Source organism: Dermacentor variabilis, chromosome 2, assembly GCF_050947875.1.
Source record: "Dermacentor variabilis isolate Ectoservices chromosome 2, ASM5094787v1, whole genome shotgun sequence".
Classification (NCBI taxonomy): Eukaryota; Metazoa; Arthropoda; class Arachnida; order Ixodida; family Ixodidae; genus Dermacentor; species Dermacentor variabilis.
The window spans coordinates 111,009,723-111,033,579 of record NC_134569.1 but is presented as its reverse complement, the minus strand read 5'-3'; the positions used below and the strand labels follow the sequence as shown (position 1 = coordinate 111,033,579).

The following is a 23,857-nucleotide window of genomic DNA, read 5'->3' as shown; positions in this document are numbered from 1 at the left end:
GTCACGCCACGTGCACGAATGAATTCGCCGGTGGACCCGCTCTCGGTCGTCGACGCTGATCGGCCACGCTTAAACTTTTTTTTCCTCGAGACCGCATCGTCCCCTCCCTATCCTCTTCCGCATCTAAATCCGGCACCAGTATTCTGATGGAAGTGCCGTAGGCGACCCGGCGACGACTACAGAAATCCCCGTGGCACACACACACACACACACACACACACACATTCGCAGTGCGACCCGTAGAGCGTCCTTGCGGCAGTTGTTTCGTGCCGGTTATCCGCCGTTATTGCTTACGTATACTCACCGCAACCGCTCTGCGTCTACGGTTGTTGCGGCTCTCGGCGCAAGCGAAAACGTTGTGGCAACGCTTCACTCACGTCACCGACGACGCCGTAAAACGTCCTACACGTCACGCACGGCACGATCGATGAGCGCACGAGGTCAGACTATATTCAGACTACACTTTCCGCACGACGTCTACGGAGAGTGCAGTTTGTTGTGCGAGGTGCAAGCCTCCAGATTAATTTTGACCATCTTAAACTTAGCAATGCGGCCGGCATTCGGACTCGCGACTTCGTATTCAGGAGCGGAACGCAATTTATTTCTCTTTCCACGCGAGAGTGCAGGACACACGGGGAAGCGTCGGAGCGGAATATGACCCGGATACGCTTGTACGCGCGCCGGACAGAACAATACCTTCGGCGTGGGGCAACCTGCGCAGGCCGCCGTGGCCAGCGTTTTTAAAGCCGCGACGATGTCGCCTCTCGTCGTGGCCTCTGCCGATCGATGCTATCTCGTGCCGGAACGGGAGCACGCACAGCGGAGGAGGAGGAGGACGCGTAGGCGCCGCGTGCGGTGAGCGCACGATGATGGCAAGTGCGGTCCCGTGCGTAGCGGCACGTAGCCGGCTGCACGTACTACGGTACATGCGTACGGGAGCCAAACCAACGCGCGCTGAGAACGGGCGGCGGCGGCAGCAGGCGCTCTCGCTGCTTGAGAAAGCGGAACCCTCTCGCTGCCCTTACAACTCAGTTGGGAGATTCGCGCTGATTTCGCTGCGTTGGGCATTCGAACTCCCAGGGAGGGGAGCTGCATGCCGGTGATTAAGGGTGGATGCGAGCGTGAACAAGGGGCCGAGTGTCGAGATAGTGTAGGAGGACGCGAGTGTGCGTGTGAGAGCGCGGTGAGCAGGAATGGATGCGACTATGAGCGTCAGTGGGTGCCGGTACAGTGAGAATGTAAGCGCGGCTTTGAACGCCAGTGAGCGTTGGGGATTATGAGCGGGAACGAGAGTGTGAGCACATTAGTAGGAATGAGTACGCGAAGCGGCACCTAACTTTTTTGGTTATAACGCGACAACATACTGGTCATGGCGCCGTATATTCGAAGCCTCCGGCAAACTTCGGCCATATCAAGGTTATTTTACGTGTCCTTGAATCTAGCAGAACGGTATATGACTTGATGTTTCTAAACTCGCAACTATTTAGAACGCGAATGCTATAAGTGTTATTATATTACTTGGTTCGCGAACAAAAAAGAAAGAGAGAGAAAGTAAACCACCTCCTCCGACACGTGTCGACAGACAGACAGAGAAACGTCAATTCCTTGTTTACAATGAGTTCACAGGCGTCACGCAAATAAACGGAAGTTTAGCCTCACCCAGCCTCGGCCTCCTGTTTCGTCGTGTCTCGTTCTGTAGCTCTCGTTCATTCACTCCGAGTTGCGCGGATGTCAACCAAACATCAAGGTAACAGAAACAAAGCGTAACATAGTCGGGGTACTGAGCCAGCTGATGCGTCGTCACAGAAAACCAGGCGAGCCAGGCGGGTAAGACAGTCACGCGTACACAGGACGACAGACGACCCGTTTCCTTAGGCGCGTTGAGCAATGGATGCCAGAGACGACGGCTGCCAAGACCGCGGCCCCGTCCTCCTCCTTCGAAGGAGCTGCACGGCGCATTGACGAAGAGAGATTGACTGCTCGCTTCGTGCTCGACCGCGCGTTGCATTGCGAAGCCGCTTCCGGCATACAAGATGACGTGCGTCGCCCATAACCTGCGTGCCCGCGCAGTAACGCCCCGTCGAAGGTCACCGGAAACGCACAGGCGAGACATACACGCACCTCTTTAACTGTACCGCTCTCGGGAACTCCGCCCCCCCCCCCTTGTAGGCTTGGTGCGTGAAAACAGGCCCGACGATCGGTCCAAAACTTGAAAAAGACAACTATATCGCGTTAACTCGAGGGAGCCGCGTGAACTGACAATACGGACGACTTGCATCGCTTCCGGGCGCATGGCGTCTGGTTTTGCCACGTACAGGGTGCACTGCGTCCACCTCTCAACACAAAAGTGGCCACCGGACACGCCAGCTGCGCCGAGGAGCGTTTGGCACCCAACAGCCACGCGAATGAACGAACGATTGTAAAAGAACTAAGTTGGGGCTGTCGCTTCGTTGGATTTTTCGCTGAATTCACTCATTTACGTGAATAAGCAACCATAGAGTATTCCGCATGCCCCGCCCTCCCCTACTCTTTCCCCCAAATCGTCCTCTAAGGTCTCTCTCTCTCTCTCTCTCTCCCTTCCGCCCTTGCATTAGTAGTAGCATATAGGCGAACATACGGGGGGCAAAACATTTTAGAGCTCGATTAAAGCTTTCTTTGCGGACTTTCCTGACCATGGCCGTTGCTGTTGTCTAGCCAACTAGCTGCTCACACAATGAAAATAATAATAGAAATAACTAAACTACGTACTCGATAGTGGGATTAAACCTCGGCACTCCAGCACAGCAGCCCGATGCTCTAGACATTAGGCCAGAATCACCAGTATGTACTTCTATAGTGCCAAAGGCGGCTAGCTCCCCGAGTTGATCGCCGCGTGTGCTGCATTGCGTAGCAAGGCTGCGCGAGAGCCATTGTGCGCAGGTTTCATTTACGAACCAAACACGCAGGACCGAAATGGCCTAATTTACAGCGCCTGATTACCCGCTTCACGAAATCTTCCCTTCACGTTCCAAGATGCGCGTTCAATCTGCCTAATTTTGTTTATCTCTCGAAGACTCGGTGATTATGCGGTCCGGAGGTATTGAAAAGAAAATGTAAAAATATAGAATAACGGTACATCTAAACGCAATGTCCAGCTACTCCGGCTATGCAAAATTCCCGCGGAAGCCACACATGAACACGCGTAACAGGCCACGCGAGCACAGGTCTGCACGAATGTTCCCCCCCCCCCCCTCAAAGTCGCTTTCACTCGGGAAAACACGGCGCCTCGAGCAAGCAAGCGCCCCGGTCCGCGGCGGCCGCCAACGCCGGCCCTCTGCCCCTGCCAAGGTCACGACGCGAACCAGGTCAAGCAGCCGCGAGAGCGAGCAAGTGACGCAACACCGGCGCGCGCGCACACACCCCACTTTCGCCCGGCGTCCGTGAGACGCGCCCTCCCCGCGTCGAGCATTCCTCCCTCCACCCACCCCCCCCCCCCCCGCAGCGCGGCAGGCGGGGAGAGCAGCCGCGCACGCCTACCATCCCGAATCGCGAGGAGCAGTTGTCCCGATGTTTTGCCGGGCTACGTTGGTGGACTACGGCTGAATCGGCCAAAGAATGACTTGGGAAACAAACAAACAAACAAACAACAAACACACATTCCTATAGTCAGCACTGTAGGATTCGGGGGTCGTGGCCTCGGAGTCTGGCGTCACACCGAGGGTCGCTCACTAGCCTACGCCGCCGGTGCGACTCGTAACGGGTAGCCGGACCAACGCAACCGGGGCGTCGCAGGGAGGCTTAGCGGGCCCGCGCCGTCGTCCGAACCTTCTTCACGAGGGGCTGTTCCTTTACTGACGATTACGAGGTCGAGAGGATGGAGGAGAAGCGGTACAGCGGGTTTATTTACGTAGGAGAGGCGAAGTAATTTACACAACAAGGTATGTTCGTACTGGCCGTTGCACGGAGCACAGTACGTCGCTTTCGAAGCATGAGCTACATCTTTCTGGCAGAGCACACCAGAGGAGCCGAAAGAAGAGCGCTTAAAAATCCCCTCTGTCATTTTCAGTTCCCTAGGCCAGGGAAATCTGCGGTCGCACCTTCCTCGAACCAGAGCGTCCAAAGTGCGCACAATCACTCCGGCGCCTTTGTTCACAACACTGAACACAATCGGAGAAATTCCCCCTCAGGCACATCCGGTTCACTGTCCCAGAGAAAGGAGGGGACACTCGCAGACAGAGGGCGCCAAGTTTGACACAACTGGCGCGTCTTGGCTCCTGGAATGGCCCAGGAATTTGGCTGGTTCGTCTGTCGGTCGGCTCTGGCGGCTAGCAGCGGCTGTGAAAGAGTTCAGCGGCGTAGAGCGCCATTTTCCTGGAGTTTCTTGGCCCCAGCGTCGGGGGAGCCGCGACCAAGTGGCCCCGACGTCAACCCCGTAGCCGTCAAACGTGTCTAGCCTTGTTGCTGCCGCTGGCTCGTCGGACGCTCTGTGAGCTTCGCAAGGCTGATTCGTCGAAGGAAAGCAGGAGATGCTCGAAGGGCGCTGCCCCCACTGACCGATCGTAGCAGCATGTGCCTTACTTTATTTTATTGCAATGTACCCTCAAGACCGAAGTATAACTAGGATTCCGCATTTTCGGTATATATCGGTATTAACCGGCACATGCCGGTTATACCAACGTACAGTATACCGGTACCCGAAGAAGAAATAAAGGACACGGGAGAACCTAGAACAAGCTGTGACGAACAAAAACAAAAAGTTATCTGTCGCGAGAAATTTGTGCAGATCGCGAGAAATTTGTCAAGAATTGAAAGGCGGGTGTGGAGCTCGACAGGCAGGCGAAGCTAAATATCTCCGCAATGATTCATCCAAGTAGGACAAAACATTGACGATCACCTTACAAACTTGGATAGTATCCTGCAAACGAAAAGCAACGGGGCCGACGCCAACTTCGCCGCCTCTCTGTGTACAAGGTTTTCAACAACCCTATAACAAACCGCGCTCTCTCACCTGAAGTCGCACGATACCCGACGAGTGCGCACGAAATAAGCTTTCGTTTCTGCTCCGCTTGCGTTCCTCACCGAACAAAGTACGGAACACGCGTACGAGCGTTCGATTACATTTAACGCGCTGCGAAAAATTCCAAGAATACCGGTCGATCGGCAGAAAGGGAGAACCCCTGACGACGCTGAAGGTCGCATACCTCACAGATGTCGAGATGACGTTGCCAAAGGTCACATCGTGGCCGTTCGTTAAAAGCCATTGACTACTGACGTGATTCCCTCCGAAACGAAATGAAAGGGCAAAGTGAACTTGCTCCGAAGAATACCTGTAGCTTCGTTTCCATTGGAAAACAGCAAGTATCGAAATGCGATCAAGAAAGTCGACGAAATTTTAGAAGTACAAAAAGAAGGGTATTATAAACCGGCAAGCGCTGATGCCACCACCGACAGCAATGACTACAACACAGCCTCGCAAAATGGACTGAGCCACCGGCATCCGCCACGATGCATCTGATGCTGCCCTCTAAGCAAGGAGGTCCTTATACCCATTCGAAACACGATTACAGCTATTCTAACATTACAGTTTCCGCAAAAAAAAAAAAAAAAAAAAAAAGACGGATAAACGACCCTCGCTAACCGGGAAATAAGCATTGTGCTCGAAAGTTCAACACCTTTCTTACTTATCCTGGGCTTACAGGGGCGCCTGATCATTGTGAGAAAGAGGAGAAAAAAAGAAGACCAAAGCGAACAAAGAGAGAGGAAAACAATTCTCCACGGTATCGATTAGCTGCGTTCCCGCTCCACTCTGCTTTGGTGCCTCCTGATAAGGACAACAGCTGTGACCTTCGCCAGCGCTGGAGGCGGCTACCGAAGCGAATGGCTTCGACCGACAGCGCTCACACTGAAGTGAGAGATCACGAGATATTCGCCATTGTGTGACTGACAAAACGGGGAGTCAGGAAACTGAGATTGCTACGAAGTACAGGCCGTATAATGTGTAGAAAAGATAACACACGGCCTGTAAGTAAAAGGGCGGCTTATCAAGGGACGGGACAGTGGTCGACAGCTTAGATAATAATATATATATGGGGGGGAGGGGGGGAGATTACGTTTTCGTGAACTGAGACTATAAAGGCCAGAATACATGGAGCGAATATGCGACGAATAGTCGGCGTTTGACGCCCGGCGGCGTACGCGCGACGCGCGGCGGCGAAGAAAACGTCGTTCGCCGCCGATCCAGCTGGCGCAGAAAAGTTCGTCGGGCGGCGACGATACCGGAAGCGGCAAACGAGCGGCGCCCCAAAGAGAGCCAATCAGGTCTCACTATCCGCCCCGACTTCCGGCTAGGCTTCCCCGCTTGTCCGTGTATCCCGATCCCGCTCTATCGTTCACGCCGGTCTCCCGCTTTTCGTATTCATGGCATCCAAAGCGGTTACTAAGTTAATAACAGCCATGGTTAGACAAGCTCACGTGCGCTACATTCGGGTCTGCTTGCTTCGGCCGCGCGCGCGTTGAGCCACAGAACAGAACCGCGGAGTTACAAAGGCGAAAGTTGTTTACCCGCCCAGTGTTGACACAACGCATAGCATCGCCGCTTTCTTTAAACTACATCGGCACATGAATGTCTCAAACACATAAAAAACATTAGAAATCATTTCTAAACAAAATATTACGCGTTTTTAGGGGGTTCCGCAATTCAAAAGCGATAATAGTTGTCGTTAAAGTTGTTTTTTTTTTGTTTTATGTGTTTCACTACAGCGCATTTGCCTCGTCTATATTTGAAGTAGTGGCTTAGCGCGAATTAAACTGCCTAGCCACGCCGATAACAACGCAGCGACTCACCGGCGGCGGCCGCCGTGTCTTCGCTCCATGTAGCGCAGCCCGACGAACATACGGCGTCGCGGCGTGGCAGATTTTCTGCCGCCCGAACTTCGTCGTGAAAGTTCGCTCCATGTATTCTGGCCTTAAGACGTTCGGCAGGAGTTATCGGAAATTTCTAAGAGACGTATCTGTTCTGCAGTGTATTTAAGCATAGACTGCTGCTGTGCGATGACGAGTTATATATGCAGCCCACATTTCACCGTTCGTGCCGAAAGCTACTGAACTACGAGAGGGGAGGGGATTAACCGAGGGGCCCGATTTTTTTATCAGTCATATCACAAGAAGCCAACAAACAATGACGCCAAGGACAATATAGGGGAAATTACTTGCGTTTAATAAATGAAATAAAGGAACGATTAATTAATTGAAATGAAAGTGGATGAAAAACTTGCCGCAGGTGGGGACCGAACCCACAACCTTCGCATTTCGCAAAGTACGACAGGTAGCCCACAGTGCTACGATTGGCGTGTAACGCCCCGTGCAAAACGGATGATCGAAATTTCATGCCTAATCGAAACGGAGGATGGATCCCTAATTTGCTATGGGTGCCTCGAGAGGCTGCCGGTCTGGCGGGCGCCCCGTAGTGATTACGGGCCCCTTTGTGTGTGTGCTTGACAGGAGGAGAGAGGGCCGCCTTCCGCGAACTGTACACGACTCAAGGGGAGACTCCTTTCCGCGAACCAAACTGGACCCACGCGTTGCCGCCAGCAGAGGCAAGCACGTGAAACGTCGCCGAGGAGAGAGGAAGCAGCCGCCCATCACCGAACGGACTCAGTGCATGTCACGTGACGTTGACGTGAGCAAAATCCCGCCTACGATATTAGCGGACCTACTTAAGCGGCCCCGCAATGTATTTTCTTTAGTATTCTCTTCTTTCATACCCTTCACCAACCATAGAATAAACAGTGCAAGTTTCGCACTAGAAATCGTCTCGCCCCACCCAGCCTGGTCGCCATGGTCTACCGGACGCCTGCTGCCTGCCAACAACGCCACGCTACCACACAGTAACGCCGGTTGAGGTTCGAGTAACCGGCGTCGCAACAACAGTTAGGGCCGATTTAAGCTCGAGCCGCCCATCGCCGCAAGCCGCACCACACGAGTGCGGTCGCGCGATAGATTGCACGTATCAAACACTTGTGCACACATTTCGGTTTACAATGTGCAAGGTATACACTGTGCACACACACAGCGTAAATGGTAATTTGTGCACAAGTGCTGGATACGTGCAATTTTTCGCGCGACCGCAAGCGTGTGGTGCGGCTTGCGGCAAAGGGCGGCTCGAGGGTAAATCGGCCCTAACCATGGATGATGGAGGGCTGTCCAAAGGGCCTGCGACAGGGCTGAAGATCACGGTCTTCCGGCGCAGGTGCGGCCCGCGACTACGACAACGTAGTCCCTTAGGACCAATTAAAGTTTCTTGTCTGTCTGTCTGTCTGTCTGCCTGTCTGGACGAACTGTTCCGTTCTGGTACCCAGGGCACGGTGGAATACGAAATTGCACAGGCAAACTCGGCTTTAGTGTTGCCATAGCCTCGAGGGGGACTACAAGAGCGACGAACATTAAACAATCGTTACCGCCGTTTTCTGTCTTCAATCTAACAGCGCCGCGACAACCTTGGAAATGGTTCCGCAAGATTGTCCTCGAGACATTTAAAAATAAATGCATAATGATACACAAGGTACGTCCATCGACTCCCTCTACAATATTTAGGACAAATCCGCCGATTCCGCCGCAGTTTCCTTCAGAGTGCGAGCAAGAACTGTAGGACAGCAAACACACCTAACCAAACGAAAATGCTGACGCTTTCCAGAACAGGCTCTGCCGTACGACCTCAGCGGCTCTCACGAAGGGAAACAGGCAGCACAGAAGACTCTCCACGCCTTCGCTTCGCAACGACGACTGCGTTCAAACTGCGGAGATCCAAGCGCTGCACGCGGCCACAATCGTGTATTATCCTAAGCCGCATTACGTAAGCACACACACCCTGGAAAAGCCGCACCGCACTGCAGTCACAGGCCTCATTCATTTGACTTCGGCTGTATTCCTTCGCGAGAACCGCCGCGCACCGCGAAGGAAAACAAACCAAGCAGGCGAATGCATCTGACTTCGGCTGCACAGAAGGCACCGTTACCGCGCCGCAACCTTGCCGCGAGCCTTGGCTCGATTGAAGCTCGGCTATCCCCGAGCAACCTTCTTCGACGAAGCCGAGTTGCGCCGCGCCCCCCGCGCAACTTTTCCCGGTGAGCAGCGGGAGAGAGAGAGAGAGATAATCGGCGTGCCTCGCGGAATAAGGCGGCCCCGCTTTCAAAGAATGTAACGGGAGGAAAAGAAAACAAAAGCCTCGCTTGCACGCCGCTTGGAAATGGATGCGTGCCCGAGCGACCCGACCCCCTCCGCCGACGAGGAAGCGTCACTCGCGTCGGCAGGCGACGACAGTGCCCCCGAAGCTGGCAGCGCGTCAAAAGAATCTCGCGAGCAGGAGGGACGGCCGCGTTCGACGCTCGCGCAACGCCGCCGTGGACTCGCCCCGCTGAGTGCTTGTTTTCCTTGCCGCTCGCTTTCCTCTTCTCGGCGCGGCAAGGTCGCGCGGATACCAGAGACGGCACCGGTGCGCTACATCGACGGCGTCAGGCTCCCTGTGCTACGGTGTAGGACTGAACGTGTGGAACCGGCTGCTTCGTCCGATTTAAAGGGCGGAAGCACCTGCGCGCGTGGGGGAGGGGGGGCTATCTCCCACGAGGAACGCCAGGAATGCGGGTCACATTCGCGTGTGTTGCGTACGTACATTTCTAAGGTCTCGGAGAGGGACACAAAACAGCTCAGAGTCTGGTCCATGGGGATACGGAAAAGCGCTGGTATAGTGAAGGGTCCCTCACCAGGCAGGTGTGGCCATTTAGAGCTGACAGGCACCGTGCATACAATGCGCGCTAACGATCGTGTCCGCTAAGTATTACGTCGCTACGCGCCGCGGAAAAGGGCCGAAATCTCAAACCGAACGCCGTTTGCCCTTCTCATCGCGGGTGCCGCGCTCCCAGCCGTAGGGTTGACGTATACGTGCAAGTGTGCCTACGTATACGAGTGTCTGTGGTCGGACGTGGCTCACAGTGACACGCGACTTCGAGAATTATTCGAGGCAACATCTGTCATTTGTGTTTACCTCTTGCTTCAATCGACGAATTAAAGTTTAGAGAAACTATAAAACACACAAACCGAATGTCAGCGCATTTTTTGCTTTACTCTGCGCCGCAGCAAGACAGATGTGCTTCCGTTTCGCCGGCTTGTTCCCACGTCGAGCAGTCGCGCGCGCCGACACTGGAACTATGTAACTTTCTACCGTGTTCCAGCGCGAGACCATGCTCTGTGATCCGCTTGCGTCTGCCCTCAGTATTAGCGTAGTACTTACTTACGTACTTACTTATACCGCTAGTCAGGTGTCCTCGTGCACAACGCACAAGAACGTGCGCTGAGCGAAACGAGACAATTACAACAGTTCGCGTGCGACGCCGTCGCGCAAATGCGCTGAGCCGCAAGAAAGCGAGGAGAAAAAAACAAATGAAGGCGGGGCCTGTGACGTACGCATCACGCAATCCTCGAGCTCCTGTATGGGAGAACGCAGGGATGGAATTTCGCTTGCGGAGTCTCGACGGCGTCAGTGGAGAGAGTGTCTAAGGTGACGCTCGCCTCCTGAAATGATTAAGACATCATGGGTTCGCGGTACCGAAGTATTTCTACCTCAGCTATTAATGAACCGATTTGAAAAATTCTCGTGGTGGAACGCTCCCTAGAGCGCACTAGCAACTTCCATCGTATGACCAAAATTTGCTATGTGGTCTGGTGAGGTGCACTTGTCGGAGGCTCCTATCTAAGTACACGAGAAGGGAGAAATAGTTTTTCTCGGTAGCCGCTGCACAAGATTTGATTATACCTGGTGGGTTTAAAAGGGAAAGTTCAAATATTTTGACTGTTGGAAGCGGATTTTTAGTTGAAGCAGCCAATTTTTTTTTTTGTGTGTGTGTGTGTGAATACTGTTGAAAATCGCAAGTTTTCAGAAAACGAAACTATCAAGTATAACTCGGCAATGAAAAGTGACATCACATTACTGCAAATGCATCTAATAGTACATCTAAATAGACAAACTCAAATGCTCTCAAGTACATCACTGATATGCGAGTAAGACGTTTGCAAGAACTTCGTAAACGCGGTAATAAATTAACGTAAGATATAAATTAACTAAATTTTTCCGCTTTTTATGTACTGTTAGATTAAATTCACAGAATATATATATATATTCATTGCGTGTCACATAGCTGTAAACTTTATAGTTTCGTTTTCTAAAAATTTGTGATTTTGAACATGTTCAGTGCCTGACCGCCTAAATAAAAAATTCGCTACCAACAGTCTCTTAACCAAACTTAGTGCAATAGATGCCAATAAAACCGATTTCTCCTTTCCGGCGTATTGAGATGGCAGTCCCCCCCCCCCCCCCCCCCCCGGTGCTGAAGGTGTCAACGCCCCACAACGACAACGGACTAGGACAGACGCTGCAGCGGAGGGCTGCAAATTAATTTTGCCCACCTCTGGTACTCGTGTACCGAGAGCGCTGTACACTACCATTTTTGGGGATGTTATTGTTAAGTTGAATGTTGTTAAAACACATTCTTCAGTGGAGGCACGGCCGCACGGGGTGCCGTCAACGCATGTCCCTGCACTAGAATTTGCCGACATTCCCATACTCCCTCTGCTTCTCTTATTCGTGACTGGCTGGTCTTTTTTTCAGCGAATTCGTTCAACAGGTCCCCTCCGCGCGGCCCCCACATTCGCTACAGATCGCTACCTAGACAAAGCAGGTGAACGGACCCCAGGTGTCGGCTATGACCGTGTATTCAGTGGGCAACGAGCGAAATTCCCGGCCATGAAATGCCCCGAGATCACGGTTTTTCTTTCTCGCGTACTTTGCATCACTGGGCGAAAGAACGCGCGCTCGATCCACCACGGTACAAGTCGAAAAAGCAACCTTCGCACAGTTGACCTCGCACTTGACCTCGAACAAGGACGACATGCCGAAATCGAGTTCGGTTGGTGCGAACACTATGCCCCGAGAAGAAAACAGCGACCGTTTGGGAGCGGGCACTGTTTATTAAAACATCGACGACAACAACGCTCGCCGGCGAACAGCAATGATGTCGCAGCTGGGAAAAACATTCCCGAGGTAGTGACCCACCGTGGTTGCTCTGTGGCTATGGTGTTGGGCTGCTGAGCACGAGGTCGCGGGATCGAAACCCGGCCGCATTTCAATGGAGGCGAAATGCGAAAACACCCGTGTACTTATATTTAAGTGCACGTTAAAGAACTTCACGTGATCAAAGTTTTCGGAGTCCTTCACTACGGCGTGCCCCATAATCAGAAAGTGGTCTTGACACGTAAAACCCCATAACTTTTTTTTTTTTTTTTTAACTCCGGAGGTAGTGGAAATTTGGGCTTGTTGGTTCGTGATCTGCGGACTGTAATCGCACAGACTGAACGACGACCGCAAAGAGAAAATGACACGACGACACAGAGTCGTCGGCTCTCAAGGCCCCGACTGCGCAACGGACGCGTTTCAAACACGTTCGCGTCCAGTGCGTTGAAGGTCGCAGGTGTACACAACGGGGGCCCCAGGACGAAAACAAGAGTTGCAGATGTAGTACACAATGCGCGACAACCGCGCCCCCAAGCGCAGCCTCTCGCTGCGACAGACAATGGGTGGCCGTGAAAATGTCGCCGGGCTATAAAGCCTGCAAAAAACCGTCGCGCCGAAACGAAACAGGAGCTGCGAGGAGTCGTCGCAGATAATTACCGTCGTGTGTTTTGCGCCGGAGACGTAACGCGAGGAGGAGCGGCGGCGATCAAACGGGAATTTGCGTCGAGTAACGCGAAGCCCGCGTTTCGGAAGTGTGCGAAAGTGGCCTGGACGAAAACGGCATACGTAGAAGGTGCGAGCGAACCGGGATAACGTAAGGACCGAGACAAGTGTGGTTTCATACCGCGAGGTCATTCCTCGCTCCCCAGGAAAAAAAGAAAAACTACGATCGCATCCAAAAGATGCAAGCTAGGAAGGAAGTGCGAGACCATTGCTCGGAGACCAGGAAAAGAACATACTAATTTGGGCGGTAATGGCGTTCGCGGGAGTCAGAACCGGTATTACCAATTATCAGGACACAATCGGGCATCTTCCGATTGATACCTAACGCATCAATCGCTCGCGCCCACGTTGCCCTTTTCGTCACAAGCGCTGCACCAAGCTCTCATTATTTTGCCTAATGTACCTATCTTTAGAAGAAAAAAATAAACAATTTCCGTCATCCAACTTTCTGAACCACTATTGGGAACTTTGTTTCCGTACGCCTACGTTGTTTGTAGTTTCCCTACTTTTCTGCCACCAAATTTTCGATAGCCTCTTGCTAATAATCTATTTCAGACACGTTTACTTTCCCCTTGCTATCGCTGAACACAATGCTTTCAAGGAGGCCCGAGGAGCCTAACCCGAAAGTTGGACATTTATCCTCATATTCTAATAAAACATGTTCCATCGTTTCCCAAGCTTTACCGTAGGAAGCACATGGTTCTTTTTCTGTGTACATCACCTTGTAAGTACACGTTCTATGGCATCCTGACCTCGCTTCGGAAAGTAAAGAGCTTCCACATGAGTTATAAATCATTCCCTTTCCCGATTTCGTTTTTTTCCTCTTAAGTAGTCACTCACAGCAGGTTTCTTTTCCATTGCCGCCACCCATGAGATGGCCTCAAGCCTCTGACATAGCGTTTGACGTTCCTTGCTGCCATGTTACTATACAGGTCGCACACTTGCTGGTAAGCTTCCTAGTTACATTCTTCCACTGTGGGTCAGCGTTTTTTCTTTTTTTTTTTCTTGTACAAGCATCCGACAAAATCACCCGTGACGCGCGCTTCCTCCGTCGTCCGCCAGCGCCTGGGGTGGGTTCAACAACACAGGACATCGCCGGCCTCAGACTTACCAGTCGACGTCAGGAGCACGTGCGAGGGCTGCCGGTGTAGACGTCGCAGTCAAGGGAGGGAGGGGGCCGTATCCTACTGTCGGCCACAGCACAGGGGACGGCGACTCCTTCCAAACTAGTTCCGAGAGTATATCCTCCGGCGTCGCGCACTACAGGGTCGACGAGCGCTCAGCACCGAGTACGCGTACACAGCCAGCCACAGCGCAGCCCCAACCACGGCACGCACTGCCACCGCCACTACCACCACCACGCGCCGTCACGCTCGCAAGTGCGAACACGCTCGTTCCCCGGACATCCGCTGCCCCGCACGCACGCACCAAGACTTCCCCGAGGGGCGCCGATGAGCTGTCCCGCACCTCCCTTTCCTCCGCTCGCCAAGGCCTCGCACCGTCGAGGGGAGAAAGGCCGCCCCGGCAAGGTTCGGAGCGCCGACGACGACTCAATGCGACGAATTCCCCGAAAATGACGGCGCGAGCTTCAACGCACCGTAATTCCTCGCGGCGGCAGACTCCTCGCGGGCGCCCACTAGGGTTTCGTCACAGTGCGGCAGCGCCGCACGTAAACAATCGAAACGGCGCCCGATGTGCGACTACACGCGCAGGCGTCGCTCGCTCCGGGGAAGGCCGTTGACTGCGGGTCCCACGTTAGGAATTCCACCTGGAATGCGGGGACGTCACCGGGGACCTCTCTCCTGTCGCTCGCTCCACACTGGGTGCGCCTCGGGGCTCCTCCGTACGCTCCCGGGCCAGTCCCGCACGGCCGCTGTTCGCCTCTCCCGACCGCTGTGACCTCGAACACAGCGCTTCACTCTCTCGGATGACAAAATGGCCCCGGCCTGCTAGTCGTACGCGAACACTCGGCAACACACAAGCGGCCCACGGCCGCCTGACGGGACGCACTCGGGTACGAGGCGAGCAGCGCCGATGGAGCCGACAGAAGAGGAACAAAGCACCACACGGCCGGAGGCTGCTAGCAGGACCGCAGCAGCGACAAGCCAAGAGCGGAGGCGAAACGACCGGCAGACGCACCGCAGAGACACTCCTCCGACCGTCGGCTGCCCCAGATGACGCGTGCAGCAATCCCGTCGCGAGTGCTACCGTTGCTGCTGTCGGCTTCACAACGCGAACGAAACATAGCGGCAGCGGCGGCGGCCGCAGGAAACGGACAACAACCAGAGCGGCGTCGGTCGCCGGCCCGACGCCAACACGGAGGGGAAGCTCTCTCTCTCCCCTCCACTCTTGGTCCCTTTCCGAGGGGCAACCCCCAAGTTCGCTTCCCCTCCCGTGCGGTCTTTCTTTTCTCTTTTTTCTGGAACACAGTCAGCCAGAGGGAGAAAACCGGCCCCCCCGCTCCTCCCGTGCCTCCGTTCTCTCTCCGTGTGGCGGCCCTTTAAGGCCCCCTCTCCCCCCCAATCTCGGAGGGGCACCCTCGCTCCGCTCAGACGAGTACGTACACACAAAGGGGCCCCCGCACGAACGCCAGGACGCATACGGGAAGGGTCCCCCCACAAGCGGCCGCCATCTCGCGAAAAATCCGGTCGACGGCTACGACGACGGCACGGCATATGATGCGGTCCCGACGCATATATCCGAAGGGGGGGGAAAAAAAGAAAAAGTCGACCCCGCTCTCGCTTCTCCTTCGACTGGGCCGCTCCGCACGAACGACCGCTGCTACGCTCACTTTCCGAGGATGCACGGGTTCAGCGAGCTGCAGCCCGACCGTCGCCGTCTTTAGAGGCACACCGCAACGACCAGAAGTAACAAGCATTTGTGCAGCGAGAGACCAGTGCAACGCAGAACGCGAGCAAATTGTGTGGAAATACATTAAAGCTAAGCAGCGCGGCTGGTTGTTTCTAACAACATACACTGCGCTAAAAGTCTAGCCATACGATATTGTCTCCATTTTGTTTGTGTTTCAATAAGCGTCCTCGTTAGCAGCAGATGTGTCCTTGTGGTAGTATAGGTCAGCTCAAGATGATGTTCCTTCGAGACCACAAGATAAGCTGCCGTAATCTAAAACACCGCCATTCTTTCGGCTATGCGAACCTATCATATCACGTGCTTGTATCGCTTCACTTTGTTATGCGTTTCGTTTATTTTAACAAGAACGTGTACGTAAATAAAACAGCGCTCGCAAGCAAGTTCAGCTGGCCGCTTTCACGTACATTACACGTCCCACGTGTTCTCTTTCCAGGAGTCCCTACGTCCCAGGGATCTCATTACAGATACGACGGCTCACCAAACTCACAAGCCGCGTCGGAAACGCCACACAGATATATAGCTGCGACGACGCGCAAACCCTTCGCGTTCACGCATTCCCTCGGAATGCTCCCACTCCGAACGCGAACAATACCGAGATAACCTCTCGCACCCACAACCGGCCCCTTCGCTATCATTCCTACGGGGAAGGAAAATCCGCCACGAACCTGTGACGCGTCACGCGACGTCACGCCATTGTGAAACGGCGGGGCGGCCACGCACAACTCGATTTCCGCTCGGGCCACGGATACGCTGCGGCGTGGATGATTCGAGAGGGAAGAGGTGCGCCGTCGCGCCCTCTTCGCCAGCGAACTGCAACACACGCCTCGCTTCTGCCCGTTGGCACAGGTCACTGTCTAGACATGGCCGCGATGCTCCTGACTACCGCTAAACCCTATGGTAAGCAACATCCGTTCGCACCGCCGCCGTGGGGTCACGCTACTGACGGAGGAGCGCCTGCGGCCCGCGCGGGGAGACGGTGAGACGGTGACGGGGAGACCAAGCCCGCTGGTGCGCATCAAAACGGCAATGGTCATTCTTTGTGTGCTTCCCGGGAGGCGACCACTTCACCAGCGCCCACCTAGACGAGGACGGGGCCCGACGCTGACTAATGACGGGCAAACAAACAAGCTCCCTTCGAGGTGACAACCGCCGCATTCCATGAAAGCGATATACGACCGTCAAGGTCAGGCTCCTCAAAATGTTACAAGCCGACCGTCACGGAGAGCCGACTGAAATTGCGGCAAGGCGCAGAACCACCAGGACTCAAGAAGAATACACACGACAGGACATGCGCCTTGCTCAAGTAAAACTCTTGCTTGGGCTAGTTGGTTCATGCTTGAATTAGTAAAGGGTCTTCTGCGCCTTCCCTTTACTAATTCAAGCATGAACTAACTAGCCCTAGCAAGAGTTTTACTTGAGCCAATGTCGACGAATTTCGCGGGAACAGCGTGGACCCCCTAATTTCTTGTTATTGCAACGCAGGCGGGTTCCAAGTTTGGACGTCAGAGGCGGCGTCCAGCAAGGTAGTGCGACCTCTTTGATTAGCCGGAACAAGGTCAAAGAATTTCCCTGCCTATGGAAATAGGTGAAATTAACTGCTTTAAAAAAGGGCCTCTCGAGTGTTGAGCTCTCTAGCTCAACACTCGAGAGGTCTTTTAGAGAGCTCTGACTAGAATCCCGAGTATTTTCTCCAATATGCAAATAAACCTCTTTGGCTACTACTCACGGACGTACTCATCCCTACGCCTGGAGGGTTCCCGATTTGAACGCCACCCAGAGTCGCAAACCCACCACCATGTCGCCTCCGCGTATTTTTGAATGACCGTATGAGGAGCTTCGACCGAACGCTAAACCTTTCTATCGCGTTAAATGCTTCGCCCTGCGGGCAAAACTCTTTGCGAAAATTGCATTCGTTTAATGCCTTAACTCAAGAACTCCCCTCTCCTAAAGACATTTTTTTTCGGTGGAGCTGCCACACGTCCAAATTAAATGACATTTGATGCGTTGATGTCGATGACAGCATCTTCTGAAATGAGTTACATTAAGGTACTGAATAAAAAGTAAATAGGCCTTTACAAGTTAACTTTGCGCTCTCATGAATAGTGAACCACAAAAGCAAGCATACTATAGTGCCGATAGCTTGAGTTTGTTGCTGTATTTTACAACGTTGCGACCGGCGATAGCAAGTTCGGCCATTTCAAGTCAAAATCCGAAGCCCAAGATCAGAACGGCGCTTGGCCCGTCGAAGCCGTTCCAGCGCTGACCTGGGGAAGTTCACCAAGTACAACTTCTTACAGCAGCATTGTAGTTGAAAATTATTGTTTTACATGGTGTTTCAAATACTTCAATTACACTGCGCGAGCTATGGAGTCGAAGGTACACATTTCTCCGTCAAACGAGTTCTGGCGAGCGCATTAGATAACGAATGACATTAAGGCAAATGACATTAGGTTTGCCCATGGGGCATCACGATGCAAATCGCGTTAGCATTTAAGGCATTAGCAAGTTAATGTCATTTTCTGTGCCCGTGTGGCACGGGTATTTAGAATAAAGAGAGATGCTGTCTTAATTCAAACCGCACGAGTTGCTTGGCAAAAAGGCTACTCAGTGAAACATGAAACGGAAGACACACAACGAGCACGAGGACTGTTTGTTCGTCCACAATTCTCCAGATCCAGTCCAGATCTATAGCTATGTAAACAACACCTCTAGTAGAACCAGCAGCTGCTAGTAGTATCGTTTAATGTACTCATTAGAAGGGGAAGGGCCGTCGACATGTATAATCTCCTCCAGTCGGAGAGGAGCAAAATAAATACGGGGGACAAGAGAGTTACAATAAAATAATGAGAAAAAGAAAACAGTCTCTGGAAGCGCAGCTGTCGCACACACAAAGTACGCGGTGATAGTCGTGGGTAATGTTACACGTTGCTCGCATCGGAGAACCTGGCAAGTAAATTTTAAAACGAAAGTGGTTGGCGCAATCTGCATATTCATTACGACCCCTTGGAGGGATCACGGCCTGACAGGAGCACATTCCACCAGCTCAACCAGGAAAAGAACACGTCGTGAACGGGCTCTATACACCGTCGGTTATAAGAAGTATTGCCGCTCTTTCTCCCTATGCTGAAGATGGCGCCTCTTTACCGATCCCTCAATTCACAGCGCGGCGGCGGCGGTCACTTACCGCAAGCCTCCGTCAGATCCGTTACGCTTACGCAGCAGAGAACCACTCGAATTTTCGCCAGTCATCAAGGCCAGACATCGCGGCTACTCCCAATAAGAACTTGGCACAAACAAGAATACCCGCAGCTGTTGCCCGCTGCCGCTAACAAGATTTTATCGGAGGCCTCTCGTGCACACGACAGAATCGCCGTACAGAGCCCTTCCTCTCAATCTCAAAATAAGGCTTACGGGGGTCAGAAACACGCGGCACACGAGATTATTATTTTCGTTTCCTTTCTCGAAAGGCCTTCGTTGCCCTGCATGCACGGTTGAGCCACTCGCACACACTCTCTCTCTCTCTCTCTCTTTCTCTACTTAAAAGCGTCCCAAGCCACGAGAGTGCCAGAACGAGGCCCACGCAGGCGGTAGTTACATTTACGTGGCCAGATGCGCGAGGAGCCGAGTTTGGGAAACCGGCAACAAACTGAGCGAGAATCGGGGCAGATGATGGGGGTGTGGGGGGAGGAAGTGGAGGAGGGCGTTGCCCCGCACGCTAAACAAAAGGGGCCCGCTCTCCTTTTTTTTTTTCGCCGTTTCGGTCGGCCCAAGGGAATGGAAGGGGGCATTCGCAAGGGGGCTGCGCATAGCAGCGCTGCCTAGCAGGATCGGGCCGATAGGGCATTCCTCGTGCTCCGGCGGGAGGGGGAGAAAGGATCAAGAGACCGGTTATTCTGCCGATGATCGTCACCGCCGGGCGCCGCTGCGATCGAGAAAAAAGAAGAAAAGAAAGGAACGCGCCCCGCCCGGAAGGAGAAAGAAGAGTCCAGCGGTGCCACGGCTACGCGACGACGACTGTCGGCGACAGAACCAGATGGGCGCGCGCGCGCCGTGTGTGTGTGTGTTGTGCGCGCGTTCTTCCAAACCTTCCTCTTTCCAAGAGCAGGTGATGATGATGACGAAAAAAGGGCACGCACATCGCCGCCGGCTGGGCCGGTCACGCCCGACCGGCTCCCGTATAGTAGTAATGAGTCAGCCCATTTCGCCATGTTACGCTTCGCGGGAGAGCCTCATCGCCACCGAGGACCACCGGTTGGTGCGCGTGCGGAGGTCAAGATGACGCAGTAAAAAAAAGCGAGATACGCGGCTCCCTTCTCCTCGTCAAGACTTTGCTACGGCCGCAAGGGGCCATGACCACGGAGCACATATGTTCCATGTGGTTACGCTGGAACCAACACGCGCGGAACCATTTTAGAACGAAGCCTTCTACGAACTCTACCGGCATCTGTTGGCCGTGGCGGCTGCTGCTGTCCGGCCGAACTGCTCGCGCGCAGGACGGCACTCAGAAGACCGGCTCACGTGTGACCACATGTGTACCACCCATACAGATGTACCAGTTGCCAGTGCAACAAATGCTCAGTGTAACAAATAAACACATTCGAGCACGTAAATCCATTATTACATGGCAGCTTCGTATGCCTTATTTACCGGAATTTGGCGCGTCTGTTGGGTCAGCTTCGGTTTCGTAGCATGTAACTGCTTCGTGCAATCTTCGCTTCACAGATCCCTACATGTGCGTTGGATGCGCACCCACATTATATGTATATGTATATACATATGTGTTCATGCGTTTTCGGTGTGATGTTCATCTCAACTGAATGAAAAGGATACCGTGCCATATTTGCAATCCAAGTGTACGGTCGATGCGCTTACGCCCTATAAACGAGGAAAGCAACGCCAGAGCTTCGATTGTAATCAACAATCTGATTTGGGCGGAACGGCACGTAAATATAAAGGGAGAGAGAGCCCACCCCGGATCCGTTATTCGAGAGCACGCCAATTAATTGCAGAAGCTCAGAATGAATAATGCATAGCGTCGTTCTGTACACAGCCTCTCGCAGCGCAGTAGCAGGACGCGGCATTGTGTTGACTATACCAACGTTATAGTTCCATGCACTTCGTTCGTATAATTAAAGTTCTCCTCAACTGCCATTCGCCACTCCAGCGAGTGTTAGTAGTCCCGTAGCCGAATAAAGCTGTCGCGAGGGGAACCCTTACGCCCGAAAACGGAGTTCGCTTTCTCTGACAGGCGCGTCTTTCGACGGACACGCTTGGCGCAGGATAGGGGAAATCGTGGACGTTCGTCAGGTTGGACAGAAAGCGGCTCGGGCCAGCCGCACGCGTGGCCTCTCACAACGCGGCGAAGCGCACGCGCGCCGCTGTCCCAACTGGATCGACTTGCGGTGCGGCCGAAAACAACGCCTCTCCGCGCCTGACCGCCGCGCCCGTCGACGCGGCAAGGTAGGTACACGGGAGGAGTCGCGGCGGCCACCGAACACGCTCGCCCCGAGGCGCGCCCAAATAGCGGCCCCTTCCCTTGTTGTCTGCATTTTCATCGACGTATCGGACGGAGGCTTACACCGTGAGCTTTCCTCCGCAACTGGTTGCAGCAAGGCGGGCACCACGCGGACGCGAAACGACGAGCGATGAGCAACCGGGGTGTATACCTGGGACGCACACTGCTTATACAGCGGCAGTCCGACCGCAAGGATTGAAAGCGTCGGTAAGTGAAGAAAAAGAGGGGAGTTGCGGGGTTCATCCCGCCGAGCCAGACTCCAGTCTCAACAGTCGCCGAGCGTTATCGCCGTCGTAACCGGCTTCGTAAGCTCGACGTAAGGCTTGCCGAGCTTGAGCTCCGAGAAACAAGTACAGGACTAACGCTCACACGCGACGCAGCGCAAGGCGGAGCTGGGCGTATGCACCACGAGTCACGTCACACTCACCACTTTCGCGGAATGAACAGGCGGTTCGGTCCGCCCGTTCGCGTACCGAGTCCACGTTTTCGGCTGCAGGTCAGCCGTGAAGCGCAGGGATAGATTTATCCTGCAGTGCTACTTCATTATCCTACTTTCGTTACGGCTGGACGTGACGCTCAGTGCCGACTCCTGGCTGGAGCCGACGACAGCCCGATGCACCCAAAACCCGCAAGCGCGTTTCTCCGCGCAACTCGTCCGACCTAACCGAAATGACACATCTCGGGATCTATAGGACCGTGAATCGAAGACTGGTAGCACAATCTGCGGCAACATCCGAGAAATGTTCAAAACGCGTTCCTCAGCTTCGACAACGATATGCGGGGAAGCCTGTTTACGGAACTTCGCATGTGTGTATTGCCTCAGAGAAGCGGACGTCGCGGTCGCATGCCTCGCCGCACGATCGAGCCGCGACTTCGTCAATGCGCGCACTCCCCCATCGCATGCTGCTCAAATTGCGGACTCGCCGGCGCAATCCAGCGAGACTACTGACTCGTTCCATCTTGGTGCGAGAGCCTATTCGGTCATTTGTGGCAAACAACCGTCGGTCGGAAGAAACCCGCTCCGCCGGACGCAGCAGGTGCTTCGCGGCCAAAAACCCAGTGCTCGGACGCCGCATATGAATCCATCTCTGTCGCGTTTCGATCCACGGCCGTGCAGACGGGACACAAGGCAACAACGCCTGCACCCCATAGAGCAGTTCACGTTTACGGAAAAGAAGCAGAAGAAACGTACGTATGCTTCACTTTCTGTTCAGGCAGCATCGCTTCCCCAGAAGCCACCCGGGGCGACTAGCGAGTACGTAATCAGGCGCCAGGGCATCCGGGACAGAACGCCTCGCACGCGTTTCCAGTGTTCTGCGGTCAGATGAGACGGCGAAGGCAACGCTCCGCCGTTGCTCGCTTTCTTTAAACCAGGCGTGGCGGAGGGCCAAGGAAGGGGGTGAGGGGGCAGGCAAGCCGAAATGAGCGGCCCCCTACCCCCCCCCCCACCCCCCGGGGGTTTCGAAGCACGTGCTAAGAAAGCAACCCACGCGAGCGCCGGCGGCGGCTGCAAGGAACAACACAACCACCGCGCGGCCGCCCGCTGCGGAGCTAAAGACCGACCTTGACACCCGGAACTCGGCCACCGGAGCGCGTCCACCAGAAGAGGCAAGAGCAGCGGGCCAACGAGCGATTACGCGCCAGTACGAAGCAGCGCAAAATCTGCCAGACCGACAACGTGACGACCTCGTTTGAAAGTACAAGCAACGACGCTCATACCACAAACGTTGCAGTACATGCACGCAACGTGTGCGGCGGGGCACTCCTCGTGATTATAACGCGAGAGAACGTGGTTATTCTGTTAAGCTTCTCGGTGAATGCTTTACCGACATGACGATGTTATACAATAATTCCACGCTTGCCTACGACCATGCCACGACTGCGTCACGAAAGGGGTCGCGGTGTGAAAACGGCGCTCAGTCTCCTTTAGCGCTCTTCTCAGGTTTACCCACTTATCCTGATGTACTATTGGTGTGCGGAGCTCCGCCCGATGGTGAAATTAATTATTCGAAAGTAGACCGGCTCCCTATCCTTAAGCAAGATCACGGATGTTGCGAACACCTTTCTTTCACTGGCCACTCGAGCGAGATGCAATAAGTATAACTTCGGTACCTTACCGAAGCTTCGAAAGGGAGCTACGAAGCTGGCAGATAATCAGCGGCTTGACAAGTATACCTTTGCCGAAAACCACAGTTTAAAGGAAAGGGAACTGGGTCCGACCCGTCGTGCTTGGTGAACCGTGGGCAAGAAAGACCTTTTTCCAGTTACAGGTAGAGTCGACGGTTTTTCCCAATCTTCCCGACTACGCTGGGGCCGAGAAACGGCGGCCAAAACTGTGAAATACTCGAAGCTACCCAATTAACAACGATAAAGAACCTCAACTGAGGGGCTTCAAACAACGAGAGCAGCAGGCGACCTCTATGCGAGATAAACGTACAAAACGCTAACGCAACGGCAGCGTCGACGCGCGCTAAAACTACGTGCGCGCGAAACAGTGACTTCGGTGGTCGGCGCATCGCCCTCGATACTCGCTCCATAACCATGCAACCGGTCCTCTTCAATACGCCAGCGGGAAGAAGAAGTGAACAAGGGGCAAAGCCGGAGGCGAAACTGGGGGACGCTGTCGATGTAGACGAAAGAGGTGCCGGGGAGGAGGCGGAAGGGGGGGGGGGGGTAGTCAGCGAGCAGTGGTCAGCGGCGCTTTCCGG

The 23,857-nt window shown here is 54.0% G+C and overlaps 1 protein-coding gene across 7 annotated transcripts in view; it reads right to left on the bottom strand.

Annotated features, from left to right (window-relative positions):
- Utx (Utx histone demethylase) overlaps positions 1-23,857 on the bottom strand; it is a 132,216-nt gene that overhangs the window by 53,769 nt on the left and 54,590 nt on the right. The window contains exon 1 of one of the 7 annotated variants that reach the window (XM_075681707.1): positions 13,875-13,976. The exons of the other annotated variants lie outside the window; for them this stretch is intronic. The gene's annotated coding sequence lies outside the window, so the exon portion shown is untranslated. Of the gene's footprint in view, positions 1-13,874; positions 13,977-23,857 lie in introns of those variants that run through there. 7 annotated transcript variants of the gene reach the window in all.